The sequence below is a fragment of the Phascolarctos cinereus genome, unplaced genomic scaffold, assembly GCF_003287225.1.
Source record: "Phascolarctos cinereus isolate Bilbo 61053 unplaced genomic scaffold, phaCin_HiC Scaffold_2;HRSCAF=192, whole genome shotgun sequence".
In the NCBI taxonomy this organism is placed as follows: domain Eukaryota; kingdom Metazoa; phylum Chordata; class Mammalia; order Diprotodontia; family Phascolarctidae; genus Phascolarctos; species Phascolarctos cinereus.
This window is the reverse complement of record NW_027555625.1, coordinates 318,015,551-318,031,927: the sequence shown is the minus strand read 5'-3', so window position 1 is coordinate 318,031,927 and position 16,377 is coordinate 318,015,551. Positions and strand designations below refer to the sequence as shown.

The 16,377-nt window shown below is 40.2% G+C and overlaps 1 protein-coding gene across 5 annotated transcripts in view; it reads left to right on the top strand.

The window, feature by feature from the left end:
- Window positions 1-276: 276 nt before the first annotated feature.
- Window positions 277-16,377, top strand: part of RALGAPB (Ral GTPase activating protein non-catalytic subunit beta) — a 95,212-nt gene continuing 79,111 nt past the window's right edge. For 3 of the 5 annotated variants that reach the window (XM_020990796.2, XM_020990795.2, XM_020990793.2), the window contains exon 1: window positions 280-562. The gene's annotated coding sequence lies outside the window, so the exon portion shown is untranslated. Of the gene's footprint in view, window positions 563-16,377 lie in introns of all 5 variants that reach the window. The other 2 variants (XM_020990797.2, XM_020990794.2) reach the window with 2 other exon arrangements.

Sequence of the window (16,377 nt, the reverse complement as noted above, 5' to 3'; positions counted from 1 at the left end):
GGTTCTACCTTCCTCTCAGCCTACAATTGTGGGGTCTTGTCAGGAGACCCACCCCCTTTCTCCAGTCCTTTCCCGCCTCCCTCTCTTCCTGCCCCCGCCTTCCCAAGTCATTCCCTTCTCCACCTTCCTCCCCTTCTCTTCCTCCTTCTCCCTCCCCCTCCCCGCCCCGTTCCTGTAACTCGGCCCTATCCCCAGGAAGGGGCGGAGGGGAGACTTTTTTCGCGGGGAGGTCTGGGATGCACAGCACATGCGCAATGGCGAGGTTTCCTCGGTGAGCTATTTGACGCCGCCGCCCCCGGCAGTCGCAGTCGGAAGTTGCGGGAGCTAAAACCTGTCGCCCGCCAGCCGGCCGGCCCTCGGGACCGACCCTCCAGCCTTCTTCGCCCTTTCGGGCCGCTCCCTGCCCTCCTTCTCTCTCTCTCTGCAGCGGCCTGACGGACAGAGGCCCTGGGCCGCCACGGCCCCCATGGAGCCGGCCCCCTGAGGCGGAAGGCTGATCGGCGGCGGTGGCCCTCCCCTCCCCGCCCCAGCCCAGCGATGCGGGCCTGGCCCCTCGGCGCAGGTAACCCCGAGGGCGGCGCCTCGCCGGGCCGGGCCGGGTCTAGCCCGCAGGACCCGCCCGGGGACGGGCAGCTGCCCGCCGCCCCTGGACTGACGGACTGGCCTGCCCCCGGCCGCGTCCGGAGCGGGGCTCCGGGCCGGGAAGCGCGGCCTGCCCGCGGTCGGCGTCGGGGCTGGGCGGCGGGAGGATCCCGGCCCTGGGTGCAGGGCCGGGCGAGGAGGAGGGGGGCGGGGACAGTGGGTGCCCAGAGGTGGGCGCGGGGCTTCTCGGACGAGACTCTCCTTCCTGCTCCCTCCCCAGGGATCGCGAGGGCAGGAGGGCCCGGGGCCAGGTGGGGTCTGGCTGGAAGTCACCTTTTGGAGCGCGGCGTGCGAAGCCCTGCCCGCCGAGACCTGGTTCTGTGGGTCTCGACTCTGGTGCTTGTGCAGGGCCATGCCGGGCAGTGGGTCAGCGAGGCGGCTCGAGGGCGAGTTAGCCTCAAAGAAAGTTGGGAGAATCGAGGCACGAGATACTGTGCTCAGCCTTAGGGCCAAGACGGCTAAGTCAGGTCACCAGCGAGCTGTGTCCCAGGGCCAGGCCGAGTGCTAAGCACCGGGGATGCCGAGAAAGGGAAAAGCAGCCCCGGCTCTCCAGGAGAGCAGGCTAGGTAAAAGTGAACTTGGTTTGGTATCTCACTCTTGATTGTGAGCTGGGTTTATGCGGCTTCACTTTCACCGTGCCTAACACTGTCCTTTAGTAACTTTCCGATTTAGGTAATCTGAGGAAGGGCGAACGTCTCAGGACGCTTTTAAAAATAGATTTTATTGATGCCTTTTGTCTTTGCAGCAATCATTTCCTACAACCCTCACACACACCCACACACCATCATCCCTTCAGATAAAGAAAAACAAGCAAAAAGTTTAAGCAAAAACAATAGATACAGAGACTCGAGACCACTTCTGACTACACAGACATCATTCTGTTTTAGTAGTCCCCAACCTGCACCTAATTTCTACTTTTGCCTTTGTACTTTAAAAGAAATTCTCACTTTAGGGTATATTTTGCTTCCTACTGGGTCTTGTCCGGTTTCTGATAGATATTGCCTGGCAGTTCTTGTACTATAGATAGTTTTCCTTCCTTTTTTGTTTAGAAGTACTTAAGGATGTGTTTATCAACTTCATAGTATTATGAAACAATGAGTGGTGTAATAGAGCACTGAATTTGGATGAGAAGACCTGAGTTCCAGTTCTTTCTTCCACTCATGCAAGTTCTGTGAGCAAGTTCTCCAACTCATACTTGTTCTGTAGCTAGGAAGCAAGTTATTTGACCTCAATAAGTCTCAGTTTCCCCTTCTGCAAAATGGAGATAATTACCTATACCACACAGTTATTGTGAGGAAAGTACTTTGTAAGCTGTACACAACTATATAAATGTGAGAGGCTGTAATGTTTTATAACATCACAGTGTGCGTTCCTTAACTTCTTGTGAAGAGCTTTGAAGTTAACAGATTTCGTGGTGATTCTGAGTTTACCAATATTTCTATGTTTGTTTTTGGCTTAACACAGAGACACCCTCCTATACTCCCCACCCTCTTTTCTCATACCTTTGTGGGATCCTTTTAGGTGTGAATCACTGATATGCTATTACTGTTCCTTAGTTTGCTCTGTGAGGATCTTATAGTTAATATGAAGTCTGAATGCTTCTTAATTCTCATGCTTCCACAGCCTCTCTTTACTCATTCTGCAACTCAGTGTTGTTCAAAGAAAGTTTGAGAATCATGTAATGTTACCTTCTTGTGAGCACCTGATAAATGTTAACATGTAATGTATTCATTGGTTGACTGCTGATAGTTGTCACCAAGAGAGATAATATTACAAATGTCAGAAAGATTATTTCCTTAGTGTAAAATTGAAAGTAGTTAATAATTTACTGTGTCCCCTATTTAGTACAGAATTGCTTGATTGCTACTACCTACATTTAAAAGATGAAAGACATGGGGATAATGATTTTGATAGTGGAATTAAGAACTGAAGTATACAAAATGGGGTTTACAAATGTCTGCTTTTTTAGATCATAGTGAAAAGATTTGGTGTGGCTTTTCCTGAGGAAAAAAATGTCTCTCTTGACTAGTCTTAAATGGTCTTCTGCAGTATACACATGTTGGTGTATATATAAACCAAATGCAAGGTTTAATGTTACATTTAACAGCGCAGTTTTACTGAGCTTTAGGATTGTTTGGACATGGTTGTCATGTTACACAATTAGTTTTTTGTAGACAGGCTAAGAGCTAGTAATATTGCTTATATTAAATCCGTATACTCATCAGAGTTGTCTCTTACCATCTAATTTAGACAATGTTATACTGAGTATCCTCTGCTGGCCTCTGTGTGTGGAAGAAACCCTATCCAAGTAAGCCTGATCAATTAGCAGTAAGTTGTCTATTCTGCTCCCCAAGAGAAGATGGAAAGTGTTGGGCAGTAATTAAGGGATGTTCTTTATGTCTATACCTCAGGTTAGACTGTTCCTAAGAATGTATTGTAATAGAGAAAGAACCCTTCCAAACAAGATACATGCATGTCACATGGAAGAGACTTTACATCTGCTCCAACTCCATGTTATATATGAGGACACTGATCAAGGTTACACAGCTAGCTAGTAACAGGATCAAGACTAGAACACAGGACTTCTGACTTAAGTCAGTATTCTTTCTCATTGTCACACTGCCTCTTGGTGGATTTTTTTAAGGTAGGAAACAAAATAAGTGGATGGGAGGCTTTGAATCATGTATTAGTAAGTTAAAACTGGAAAGAGTTGATCTTAGAATTTAGAACTGGAAGGGGCTTCAGCATTAATAATCTGACTCATTACCCTTAAATTACAAAAAGAAACTCAGGCTCAGAGAAGGGAAGTGCTTTGGCCGAAGTCACACATATAGTGAATAGCAGAACAGGTAGAGAATGCAGGTCCTTTGACTCTTAACCTAATGCTCTTTCCTTTGTGTAGGGGAGAGACATATAGAGGCTGTGTATGAAAAATGAATTGGTGGGACTTGAGCTGGACTGAGTTGGAATTTCCTGTGTTTTTTAAGAAAGAAAAGCAAAGGGGGCATCGAGGTGGTGCAGTGGAAAGAGCCCTGGCCCTGGATTCAGGAGGACCTGAGTTCAAATGTGGCCTCAGACACATCACACTTACTAGCTGTGTGACCTTGGGCAAGTCACTTAACCCCAGTGCCTAGGAAAGGAAAGAAAGAAAGAAAGAAAGAAAGAAAGAAAGAAAGAAAGAAAGAAAGAAAGAAAGAAAGAAAGAAAAACAAAAGGCCTTCATGTAAAGATAGGGGGGGATGGCAGTGGTAAGGGTTAAGGAGGATATGTGCCTTATGTTTTCTGTAATGTGAGAGTTTGATAAATAGAGGGACTTTGGACTATTATAAAGCCAGTGAATAAACTCATACACTAATTTGACTTGTCTGTTCTTCTGTAATGTGCCTGTTTCAAGAGGTAAAGGTCTGTAACTGAAAAAGTAATAACCTCTCCCTCTGGAAGATTTTTAACCTTGTGACAACAGTGCTTAGTGCTTTGGCACAGTACCTGGTACATAGTAGGAGTTTAATAATTGACTTGGGGGGAGAAGGACAAGTTGCTTTAGCTCTCCAAGCCTTAGTTTCCTCATATGTAAAATGGGCAGGTAGGTGGCATCATGCATAGAGTGCCGGGCCTGGAGTCAAGAAGACTCATCTTCCTGAGTTCAATCCAGCCTCAGACACTTACTAGTTGTGTGACCCTGGGTAAGTCAGTTAACCTTGTTTGCCTCAGTTCCTCGTTTGTAAAATAAGCTGGAGAAGGAAATGGCAAACCACTTTGGTATCTGTACCAAGATGACCCCATATGGGGTCATGAAGAGTCAGACATGACTGAAAAACAACTGAAAAAATGGGGATAATGATACCTGTGCTCCATACCTCGAACAGTTGTTTTGAGTCTGAAATATGGTATGTGGAAATCACATAAAACATTTATTAAGAGCTTACTATGTGTTAGACACTGTAACATTGTAAACATGTACCAGGCACATTGTTACCTTTAAAGTAATTATATAAATGCTAGTTTTCCCCCAAGTGCCTGAAGTCTAGAAATGTTTTTACTCAATCTTCTCTGTCCTACATTCAGCCGGTGTCTAACTTATTAATTCTATTTCCACACCATCTTTTAGACCTGTCTCCTCCCCCTCCAGACTTACTACTCTCACTTTAGTTTGAGCCTTTATTTCCTCTTCCCTTGACTATTAACAATAGCTGGCATGGTTAATTTTTCTAAGGTACATTCCCCTGCTCAAAACCCTTTGATTGTTTACCATTGCTTGCTGAAGTCCAGTTTCCTTAGCTTGTGTTAAGAGGTACAGGTGTTTACAAGTATTCAGGGTGAGGGATCCAAAATCTCACTTAAAACCTAAGTAGTGGGACAGTTAGGTGGTGAAGTGGATAGAGCACTGACGCTGAAGTCAGGAGGACCTGAGTTCAAATCCAGTCTCAGACCAAACACTTGACACTTACTAGCTCTGTGCCCCTGGGCAAGTCACTTAACCCCAATTGCCTAAAAAAGAAAAAAAAACCTAAGTGGCACAAGGAAAAGGGTATTAGATTTGGAGACAGGATACCAAGAAAATCTAGCTTGCTACTTACTACCTGTATGACCTTGGGCAAATCGCTTCATCTTTCTGGGCTTCATTTTCTTCAACTATAAAATCAGGGTGTTGATTTAATTGATCTCTTAGGCCCATTCCAGCTCTAAGTCTATGTTCCTATGAATGAGTCTATTTTTCCTGCCTTAAACTATTCCCCTTGATGTGTCTTACAACATGTGCCAGCCAAACCAGTCTGTTCACTAGTTCCTCATGCATGTCCTGTGAATTTGCTTAGCAAAGGTATAAGACTGAACTAACCCATGCCTGGAATATTTTTTCTGTCCTCTTCACTACTCTTCCACTCTTCTTTCTCCTTCCTCCTTCTCCATACCCTCCTCTTCCACTCTACCCATTGTTTAAGACTTAGTTCAAATTCCCTCCCCCACCTCTGTCAGCTAAACATGATCCCTTGCTCTGTGAACATTAATGTATTTATGCATGCATCAATACAATTTCTTATGCTATTTTTATATTTTGTTAGTTTAGGTCTTAGTATCCCTACTAGATCAATTAAACTTCAAGGCAGAGGACACATATGAATTTATAGTCTCCAAATCACATCAAGTCCTACATCAGGGGTGCACCCTGCCTGAGTGGCTGAATCAGATTAAAATGTAATTGGGAAATATTTGACAAAATAAATAAAAATTCAGTAGAACATAGTGTACATTTGTGGTTTTCTAAGTCATTGTGTGCTCCCCATAGGATCTTTCTGTATAGTTCAGTAGCCCTGTTTCTATTTGAGTTTGACAGCATTACTGTGCAACCCATTCCATTTCTCCATTGCCCAGCACAAGGCCTTGTGCCTTTGTAAATGTTTAAGCAATATTGGAGTTGAATTGAATTACCTAATAGACTGATTCACTGTGGGTCTAGAGAGGTGGTGGTAATGATACTTATGTTTTTATGTACTGCTTTGTACTTAAAACACTTTTACCTGTTATCTGATATTCACAGCAACCCTACTACATAGGATACCCATGTTTTGCTACCATTTTACAGACAAGTAAACCAAAGATGTGGAGAATTTATTGCTTAGCTAGTGATATACAGCTAGTTAATGAGAGTTGGAACTAGAACCCATGTTTCCTGATTCATAGTCCAATGTTCTTTTAAAATATATCTTAAAACATTATTTTAAATGCATTTATAATCTGTCTCTCCCACTACCCCCACCTATTGAACAACCAAAAAAACCCCCAAAGCCACAAACAAACAACCACATCTTCTACATAAATACATGTAGTCCAGCAAAACAAATTCCCTTCTTGCCCACATAAATACATACCCATGAAAATTTATGTCTTTCCATTTAAAATTCATCACCTGTCTGGGCAGGAGATGAATAGCATGTTTCATCTGAGGTCTTTTGGACTCATGGTTTGTCATTATATTGAAGAGTTCTAAAGTCTTTCAAAGTTGTTTTTCCTCTGTAATGTTGTCATCATATAAATTGTTCTTCTAATTCTGCTCACTTTGTTTTGTATCAGTTCATAAAGGTCTTCCCAGGTTCCTCTGAAACTGTCCATTTCTTATGGCACAATAATATTCCATTATATTCGTATACCATAATTTGTTCAGCCATTTATTTATCCCCAAAGGATAGCCCCTTTGGTTTCAATTTTTGAATACTATGTAAAGAAATAGGATAAATATTTTTGTGCACATAGGTCCTTTTTCTCCCTCTTTGATCTCTTTGGGGTATAGCCTTACAAATGGTGTCACTGGGTCAAAGGGTGTGCACAGTTTAGTAACTTGTGGGTCGTACCTCCAAATTGCTTTTCATTTGCTAGACTAATTAAAGGCTACCAACAGTGCATCCATGTGCCTGTTTTCCTGCAACCCTTCCAATACTTATCTTTTTTTCTTCTTTTGTCATCTTTGCCAATTTGGGTATGAAGTGCCACCACAAAATTGCTTTAATTTGCATTTCTCTAGTAGTGATTTAGAACTTTTTTTATTGTTATTGATAGCTTAAATTTTTTCCTGTTTATATCCATTTGTCTATTGGGAAATGGCTATTTTGTAAATTTGACTTGCTACAAAGACTTTTTTCCCAGTTGTTTACTTTCTGATTTTTACTGCATTAAATTTGTGCAAAAACTTTACAATTTTACATATTTAAAATTGCCCATTTTATCTTGTATGTTAATCTGTCGCTTGTTTAGTCATTAACTCTTTCCCTGTTCATAAGATTTGAAAGGCAATGTCTTTCTTGTTCCTCTGATTTACTGTATGAACTTTTATACTTAGTTTATGTATCAATTTGGAGCTTATCTTGGTATATAATGTGAAGTATTAGTTTCAATCTGATTTCTGCCAGACTTGTCCAGTTTTCCCAGGGTTTTTTTTTTTTAATTTTAGAGGCAGTGGGGGTTAAGTGACTTGCCCAGGGTCACACAGCTAGCTAGTAAGTATCTGAGGCTTGATTTGAACTTAGGTCCTTCTGACTCCAAGGCCAGTGCTCTATCCACTGTGCCACCTAGCTGCCCCTTTTCCCAGGAATTTATGTCAAATAGTGGGTCCTCCCCCAGAACTGGAGTCTTTGGGTTTGTCAAAGATTATGCTACTCTTTTTGCTTCTGTGTGTTGTGTATGCACATACTGCTCTTCTACTGATTGACCTTTCTAATTTTTAACCAGTACTAAATTATTTTAATGATTACTGCTTTGTAGTACAGTTTGAAATTCCAGTGTTCTTTCTTTTCCAATATGTTGTCTTATAACTCACCATTTATAATCAGTTATCTTAACAATTGCCACAGTTTGTATGACAGGCATAATAATTTGCTTCCCTTTAAATGTTACCTGTCTCTGACTGCCTTTTAATCCATGGGGTCCAAAAACCACTATAAAATTAATAGCTTCTTACACTATTATATGGTCCTCAGAATTGATGCCAGGGGATTGCTTTATGGATGAAACAATCTTAAAATTAGGTCCTTTTGGTATTTTAATAGTGGACCTTTCTTCCCTTTCCCCACCAGAAAGCCGTTATGCTGAATATCTACACAAAATCTTATCAATGGGGGGGGGAATGTTGTAAAACTGTGTGACATTGGGAAATCTTAATTTAACCTCCTTGAACAGCAGTTTCTTTTGCAAAATGAAATATTGGCAAGCTTTAATATCTTTTCCAGCTCTTACTTTGTATGAATTGTCTGACAACAACAAAAATCAAACAAGACTGTATAACAATCACAAAAAAAGTTGGTAATCTCTGTTATAGAATAGGTTCCTGGTGGGGCTATTTTTTTGTTTGTTTGTTTGTTGGTGAGGTAATCGGGAGTTAAGTGACTTGCCCAGGATCACACAGCTAGTAAGTGTCAAGTGTTTGAGGCCAAATTTGAACTCAGCTTCTCCTGACTCCAGGCTGGTGCTCTATTTACTTCGCCACTTACCTGTCCTGACTAGGTTTACATGATATATCTAATATCTATTAAATCTTAAAGAGAAAGATATTAATCTAAATATAAAGCTGTAGTTGAAAGATGAAAGGCCAGGAAATTTTCAGTGGAGGTAAAGATGTAAACCATAGAAATAGTAGCTAGGAAGGATTTAACTACTGCATCTTAAAGATGGTCCTTTAAGTGTAAAATTCAATACCATTGTGCCCTTGTAATTGGGACAGATATAAATACACAAAAGGGAAAAATAAGAAACATTTTAAGGAGATGGATTTTTTCCTTCATTTTACTTTTCTTCACCACTGCCAAACCAGTTAGAAAAAAAAACTTGGATTATGAGATTTTTATTTCAATGATTAATAAAATGTTTATTTCAAAGATGAGACTTTCATGTGTTACTTTCCGATCTTTTCCCAATAATTTCTAAAAGCTACTCAGAAAGATTTTTCTATTAAATTAGTTCCAGAAATCACTGTCTTAATCAAACCATATACTTTATCTGACATTCATTTTTCATGACTCAGGTAAAGTCAGCTGCTCTTGAGAATTTAAAAACTTATTTCTCTTTACAACTATAGAAGAAATTCTAAGAAATAGAAAAAATTCTCTTAGCCATTTCAATCTACTAATAGCTTGGGGTCAAAGTCTTAAGTCTAAAATATAAACTATGGTAATACTTTTGTTTTTAATTGAATTATAAAACCAGCAACTCATTTAAGACTTAATTTTGGAAAAGTATTTTTAAATGTTGCAGAATATAGAAGATCTTTAGGTTTTTAGTCCAAAAATGGAATTCTGCTCAAAATATTCCACCATCCAACATGATGGCAGGTCTTTTTTATCCTTTGACTCCTTGCTTCTCTCCCTAAAATTCCTCCATCTTCTATGGCAAGTGAAGTAAAATATTCTCTCTGTGTGTGTGCATGTGTGTGTGTGTGTGTGTGTGTGTGAGAGAGAGAGAAGAGAGAGAAGAAAGAGAGAGAGAGAGAGAGAGAGAGATCTTCTCAATCCAAGTAAACTTCAATTTCAGAAGTCCTTAAAGTAGATAAAAGCATCCTAAGAAACAAAAACTAAGTATAGTTACAACCCAAGAAATGAGACGAAGTTCCATGTAGAAAAGTTATTAAATAAGTGTTGAATGGTTTACTCCCCCTCTTTTGTCAGATCCTTTTCTGGAAATGATTTTTTTTCTGTATCCACTTAATACTGGAAGGTAATAAGTGCAAAAAATCAAGCTTTCTTCAGTTGTTGATCATTTGTTCTATTTTTTTTTTGCCTTCTCATAAACTGGCAAATACTGAGAGGTGTAGTTTCTTTAAAGCTCTGTTTGTAACAAAATTCAAACATTTAAAAGTAATTTGATTTGTAATTATTGTCCTTGCCTTTAAAATACATGAAATATTTTATGAGCAAACTATGTATGTTATTTGTATATTCCTAAACTAACAAATGGACTTTATATCTGTAAAGGACACTTTAAAAGTTTACATGTATTTCCATTTACCTCAGTTTCATCTTCTCTTACTTTCCTGTTGTTCTAGGGGGAAAAAAAGAAATATGTGTTCCACTCCCCAGACTTCAAAATATCCAGCGCTTTGTCATATCTTTAGCTTAGCCAACTTGTAAGGCTCATGATTTTATTGTTGCAGATTACAAGTCCTCCATGCCTTAGTAGAAGGGAACTCATGAGGTAACTGGCCACTGCCACCACCTGCCCCCAATTATTTTATCACCTAGTGGCCTACCGTTTTCACATTGATAGTAATTATTAAAGTTGAATATTCATGGCCTGTGAGCAACAACTTTTATCAGCACGTTGAAATTCTGGAAGAACTACTGGACTGTAGCTAAATACTACTGTTTCCTCCTAGTTGTACCTTACTCTGAACAACAAGTAGCAAGAAAGGTATATGTAGAGGAGTGGGATATGTGATTTGCCCCTCCTTCCAACAATCTTCATGTGTGTAGGAAATATTTAGGGGCATATCATAGTGTAGTAGAAAATGCACTAGATTAGGAGTTTGACTCTAATGATGGATTTGTTAGAATTTGAGTGGGCTAGATCTTTGTGAGGCATCTCTTGATTATTCTAGGGGTATAGGAAGCAGGAGAGTAAATTAGTAAAACCTGGAGCAAGAATGGTACCTAGCAGCCTAGAACCTGTTTTTTTACGTTAGAATTTTAACTGGAAGGGACCTTAGAGTTACCTTAGGCCACACTCCCTTTTTACAGAAAAGGAAACTGAGGACCACAAAGGGCAAGTGACTTACTCATTGGTACACAGCTAATTACTGGCAGAACTGGGACTAGAACCCAGGCCTCTTGACTCATTGGTCTCATTTTCATAAAATTACAGGTAAATTCTAATCAGGGGTATTCAGGAGATAAAGTTTTTTGAGCTAGATTGCTGGCTTAAAGATCATGCATTCAAAAATGCTTAGCATACAGAAACTTTACCCTTTTTTAATATGTCTGAATATCTACACAAGTGTGGATATAGTAAAAATAAGGTCTGAATTATATTATTTAAAATGAAGTGTAATTTAATTCTATCTTTTTAAAAAACCAATATGTGAATTTCTTGTTAACATAAGATTATAATCTGTATTTTTACAAGGGGGAAAGGTGTGCTCCTGTGACCTACTAAGAAGAAAAGTGCCTTATAAATTGAATAAACAATGACTTGATCAAATGGAAAGATGAGTGAAAATTTGGGACAGCATCATGGTTTAGTGTAAAAAGGAGCACAGAGCAGAGTTAATTTGCTAGCTGTGTAATTTTGTCCAAGTTGCTTTATTTTGTATTCATATATGTAATGTGTAAAGTTATTTAAAGTGTAAAGTATTGTGATTTGTTGTTAAATTTAGAAATGGAGGCAGGGTAGGGGGTTAGAGAGGAGAATTCCCTGGAAAAAAGCAAATGTGTTCTTAATCTGAAAGCTACTTTAATATTTTAGTTTATAGACAGTAAGAGAGCTATGTTATATTTTCAGTGTAGTGAATGGCACATTTAATTAAACAAATTAGTATTGACAGTTACATTTTACAATGTCTGCATTTCCTTTTGAAAAGCTTAAAAATTAATAAATTTTGGGGTGCCTAGGTAGTGAAGTGGATAGAGCACTGGCCGTGAAGTCAGGAGGACCCGAGTTCAAATCCAGCTTCAGACACATAACACTCACTGGTCGTGTGACTCTGGGCAAGTCACTTAACCCCAATTGCCTAGCCAGAAAAAAAAAATTAATAAGCTTCACAGTATCTTTGTAGCCCTTTGAGGTAGGTAGTTAACTGCTTCTTAATTTGAGTTTTGGCTTTTCACCAGCACTTAGTCCTATGCATAGTAGTAATAGTAGATATTTAAGAAGTGTTGGTTGAATTAATGAATGAATCTCTCAACACCTTCATTAAACAGTAAAATGGTATGTTAAATTGACTCTGCTCGTTTCAGCTGAGTATCTGTTAATTAATGGAGGTTTTGCAAAATACTTTAAAATTAGATAGAAATCAGGATTCTATGCTTCAGAGTGATCTGAAACCCTTGGTAATACTATCGTGAAACTATATCCAGCTTTAGCAACTCGTATCTTCACCATTACCAAACCTACCTTCCCGTTCCCAGACATGTACAACACTTCAAAATCCAATATCATGGCAGTGGCTCCACTTACCTCCTTCTAACAGTAATATTGACAGCTCCAACTACTATTGTACCAACTTGGGAAGGACTTCTGGGAAAGGGGTCCAGATCCAGGGCAAGGGTAAGAGAAGAATGTGACTGGTGATTTGACTGTAGCCCACAAGATCCTTCTGTTGAAGGAGGAAAGAGATAATAATGTGGCTTTAGCCAAAAATTTGCTATATTCAGTTGATCTATTCTCAGTTTCATCAGGAGGGCAGCTAGATACCTAGGTATTCATTGGCGGTCATGCGGTACCTAAGATGAGGATAGTAGAACCACAGTTTGCTTCTGTCTTCCTCCTTAGAGGATGTCCTTCCTGTGATGATCTCGAGAAAAGTTGGTGAAAGAAGATGTACTATTTATTAATTTATTCTTAAACAAATATGGTCAACTGACATTTTAAAATTTTACCAATAAAGCAGTAGTAACAAACCATTTGTAGTTGAAGTACTTGTTCCTGAGAGTGACAAAAGGATAGGTCTTATTTTAATTGTTTTTTAAAAACATGCAACAGATAATAATTTTATGACATGCAGAAAGCAAGGGGCCAGCAGAACAGTGAAGTTTAAGGGGGTAGCTAGGTGGTAAAGTGGATAGAGCACCAGCCTTAGAGTCAGGAGGACCTGAGTTCAAATGTGGCCTCAGACACTTAACATTCACTAGCTGTGTGACCCTTGGCAAGTCACTTAATCCCACTGCCTAGCCAAAAACAAAACAAATCAAAAAGTTTAGGTTGATGAATCAAAACTAAAGTACATTGATTCCAAGACCATGATGGGTTTGAAAGCTATAATGGGAACTAGTTGAAAGAATTAGGAAAGTTTAGCTTGGAAGAGACTTGGGAAAAGAAAATCTTGATAACTGCCTTCCCATATTTGAAGGGCTATGTTAGGAAAAATCCCAGATGAGAAGGTGTCAGTATTCAGTTGGGGGCAGCTAGGTGGCGCAGTGGATAGAGCACCGGCCCTGGATTTGGGAGGACCTGAGTTCAAATCCAGCCTCAGACTCATAACACTTAGTAGCTGTGTGACCTTGGGCAAGTCACTTAACCCCATTGCCTAGCCAAAATAAAAACACTCAATTGACTTTTGGCCCTTTATGGCCTTTGTTTTCAATTCCCTAATAGCCCCCACTCTATCCTAAGAAACAAGTTATTGACCGACACATTCTCTAGAGGCCTCTCTGGACTAGATGTAGATAGGTACCTTTCCCTCTTAGTCCAGCTTAGATAAGATCTAACAGTACTGAGAGAAACTTCCCTAAGAACTGGGTGGGGTAGAGTGGAGTGTGGTGTAAAGAGGGGTGAGAAGAGGTCACAAAGTCTAGAAATGAAAAATTCAGTCAGTGAAGTTCTTTTACTAAGATGACATTTTAACCCAAAACAGGCAACTCTTGCTTATGGTTCTGTCGAGGGAATCCTATCCTCAGACTCGCCTTTCTTGGGTATTTTTCACTGTTATTCTTTTAGCTGTTTCCTCTCTACAGTTAAAGAATTGAATCAAGTTTCAGTTGATCTGTCTGCCAGTGGATATTGAGTTATTGGTGTATTCTCATTTTAGGAAGAGAGCTTTGGACTATTCTAAGGATATGTCAGCATACCAGTATACATTGTCCTAGCTCTGAATTTATAATTCTTCTACCTCCCACAGAATGGCAGTCCTCCCAGCCTCCCACTCACAGGACTCTGAAGCTGTTTCTTGGAAGGAGTGACCAGGAAGCTGTTTTCTTGGGGCTCTTAATAATAACAGACCCTTACACTTAGTAGCACTATTAGCAGGTTTAACAGTATTTGAAAGGTTTTATTGATGTGTTTAACAAGTTTTCGTTTTACTTGTATCTTTTGTTTTTATATCACCTTCATTTCCTGGTGTATCCCTCCCTCCACTCTCTCCATCTCTTAAAATAAAGAATTAAAAGGTGGGGTGAGATGGGGATAGAGGGTAGTTCAGCAAGATTAACCAATATATTTTTAAAAAGTGTGAAATTATATGCTTCACATGGGTTCTGGGCTGAGCCTGACTCAGGCTAATAATCCTCTAGTAGTTTGGGTTTGATATTGAGACAAAATTAGACATTCATAGGTCATTTAACAGTTAACAAAAGATTTTCTTAACAACAGCAAAGCAAGGATAAGCATTGAGAATCCCTTGATTTGATTCAGCTGAGTAAAGCTCCCGTCACACTTGAACTGTGTAGCATCTGAAAGCCCCTCCAGGTCTTCATGGTTGCTTTGTACCCAAATGACAAGTAAGTGGCATCAGTAGCGTGAGCCTTTAGTCCTCTGAGCCAGCCAAGTCTTGGGGAATGTCTTAGTACCTTTTAAGGAAAAACTAGCCTAACCTACATGGGAGAAGGGGTTAGGATATTGCTCTTACCCCTTGGAGGTAAGGTCCTTATTGTCTTCTAGAGCAGAGGTGTCAAACAGAAGATCTGAGGGCAGCATATGGCCCACAACACTCCTGAATGTGGCTCACACTAGGTTAAGTTGTAGTTCCATCTGATTTTAATGTGTTGATGTATTAATAAAAAAAATGTAAACAAGTAGATTTCTAAGTCATTATAATATAGCCCATTATGTAGATTCTTGTGTACCATTTAGTGGCCCCGTTTTTATGAGTTTCACATCACTGTTCTAGAGGATCTTCTACCATTTAAATGACTCTAGGGCTGTTACTGGTCAACCTTGACCTCTCGTATTTAAGAAGCCTGATACAGGCAGCACTGAAAGAGGAAGAGAAAATAGTAAACTAACAGTTTCCTAAAGTAGTGACCAAATCTGGGGGAGTCCCAGGAATGCTCAGATCCTAGGTCTAAACAGTCAGATCTGTGTGGTGAGTGATGCCAGATCTTTATAGTTCACAGCAGGTCTCTCAATGTAAAAGGTGACCATGAGCAGCAGCATTATCAGAGAAACCAGGGCTCTAGCAAAAATTATGACACTTCCTATATAGTCATCCAGTCTTATCACAGGTCAGAAGTAATTTTCCTGTACCACTACTCACTTGATGGTTCCTGGCTTACCAATCAAGACCTGTCCCCCACTCCCACACACACACGCACACGTTGGGAGCCTTGTGGTAGGGAGTGGGGTGGAATGCAAAAGCTTTACCTTATGAGAGGCCTCTGAGTGACTGCCTCTTTTCTTCTGTGGAGGCTGGTTAGACACTTTTACCTCCCTCTTGTTGCCAGAAAGGAAGCTCCCTCCCTAACAATGCTGTCATTTGCTCTTCCAAGCCTTCCTAGGGAGGAGTTGTACCATGATCACTGGGTGGTATACTGGCAGCCATGTGAAAAGGCCAGCCATTTTTTATATTACAGTAAATAGTGTGCTATAGTGGGCTTGGCTTTTGTACTTAATGTACTGATATCCACCCTTCAGCAGATAGGTGGTGTGGTGGGTAAAAGCATTGTACTTGGAGTCAGGAAGACCAGAGTTCAAATCCTACCTCAGACCCTTAATAGTTTTGTGACTGTGGGTAGTGTGGTCATTTAATGTCTCTGGACTTCAGTTTCCTCACTTGTAAAATGGGGATGATAATAATAGCATCTACTTCCCAGGATGGTTGTGAGGATAAAATGAGATAATATTTGTAAAGTGCTCTGCAAACCTTAAAGCATTGTAGAAATGTTAGCTATTTTTATTCTGACACTGAGTTGCCATTGCTGCTGGGATCTGCTGGGCTTGCATCTGTGCCTGCTGCCCTTTGAACCAAACAAGTTTCTAAGAACATTTTTTTTGATGGGGGGGTGAGGCAGTTGGGGTTAAGTGACTTACCCAGAGTCACACAGTAAGTGTTATGTGCCTGAGGCAGGATTTGAACTCAGGTCCTCCTGACTCCAGGGATGCTGCTCTATCCACTGTGCCACCTAGCTGCCCCTTTCTAGGAACATTTTAAGGAAAAGCTAGCCTTACCTGCATGAGGGGAGAAGTTAGGATATTGTTCCTACCATACCATTTTTGAAAAATTCATCATTTCTATGATAAATGTTGGAGAAGATGTGGGAAAATTGGGACATTGATACATTGTTGGTGGAGTTGTGAACTGATCCAGCCATTCTGGAGAGCAATTTG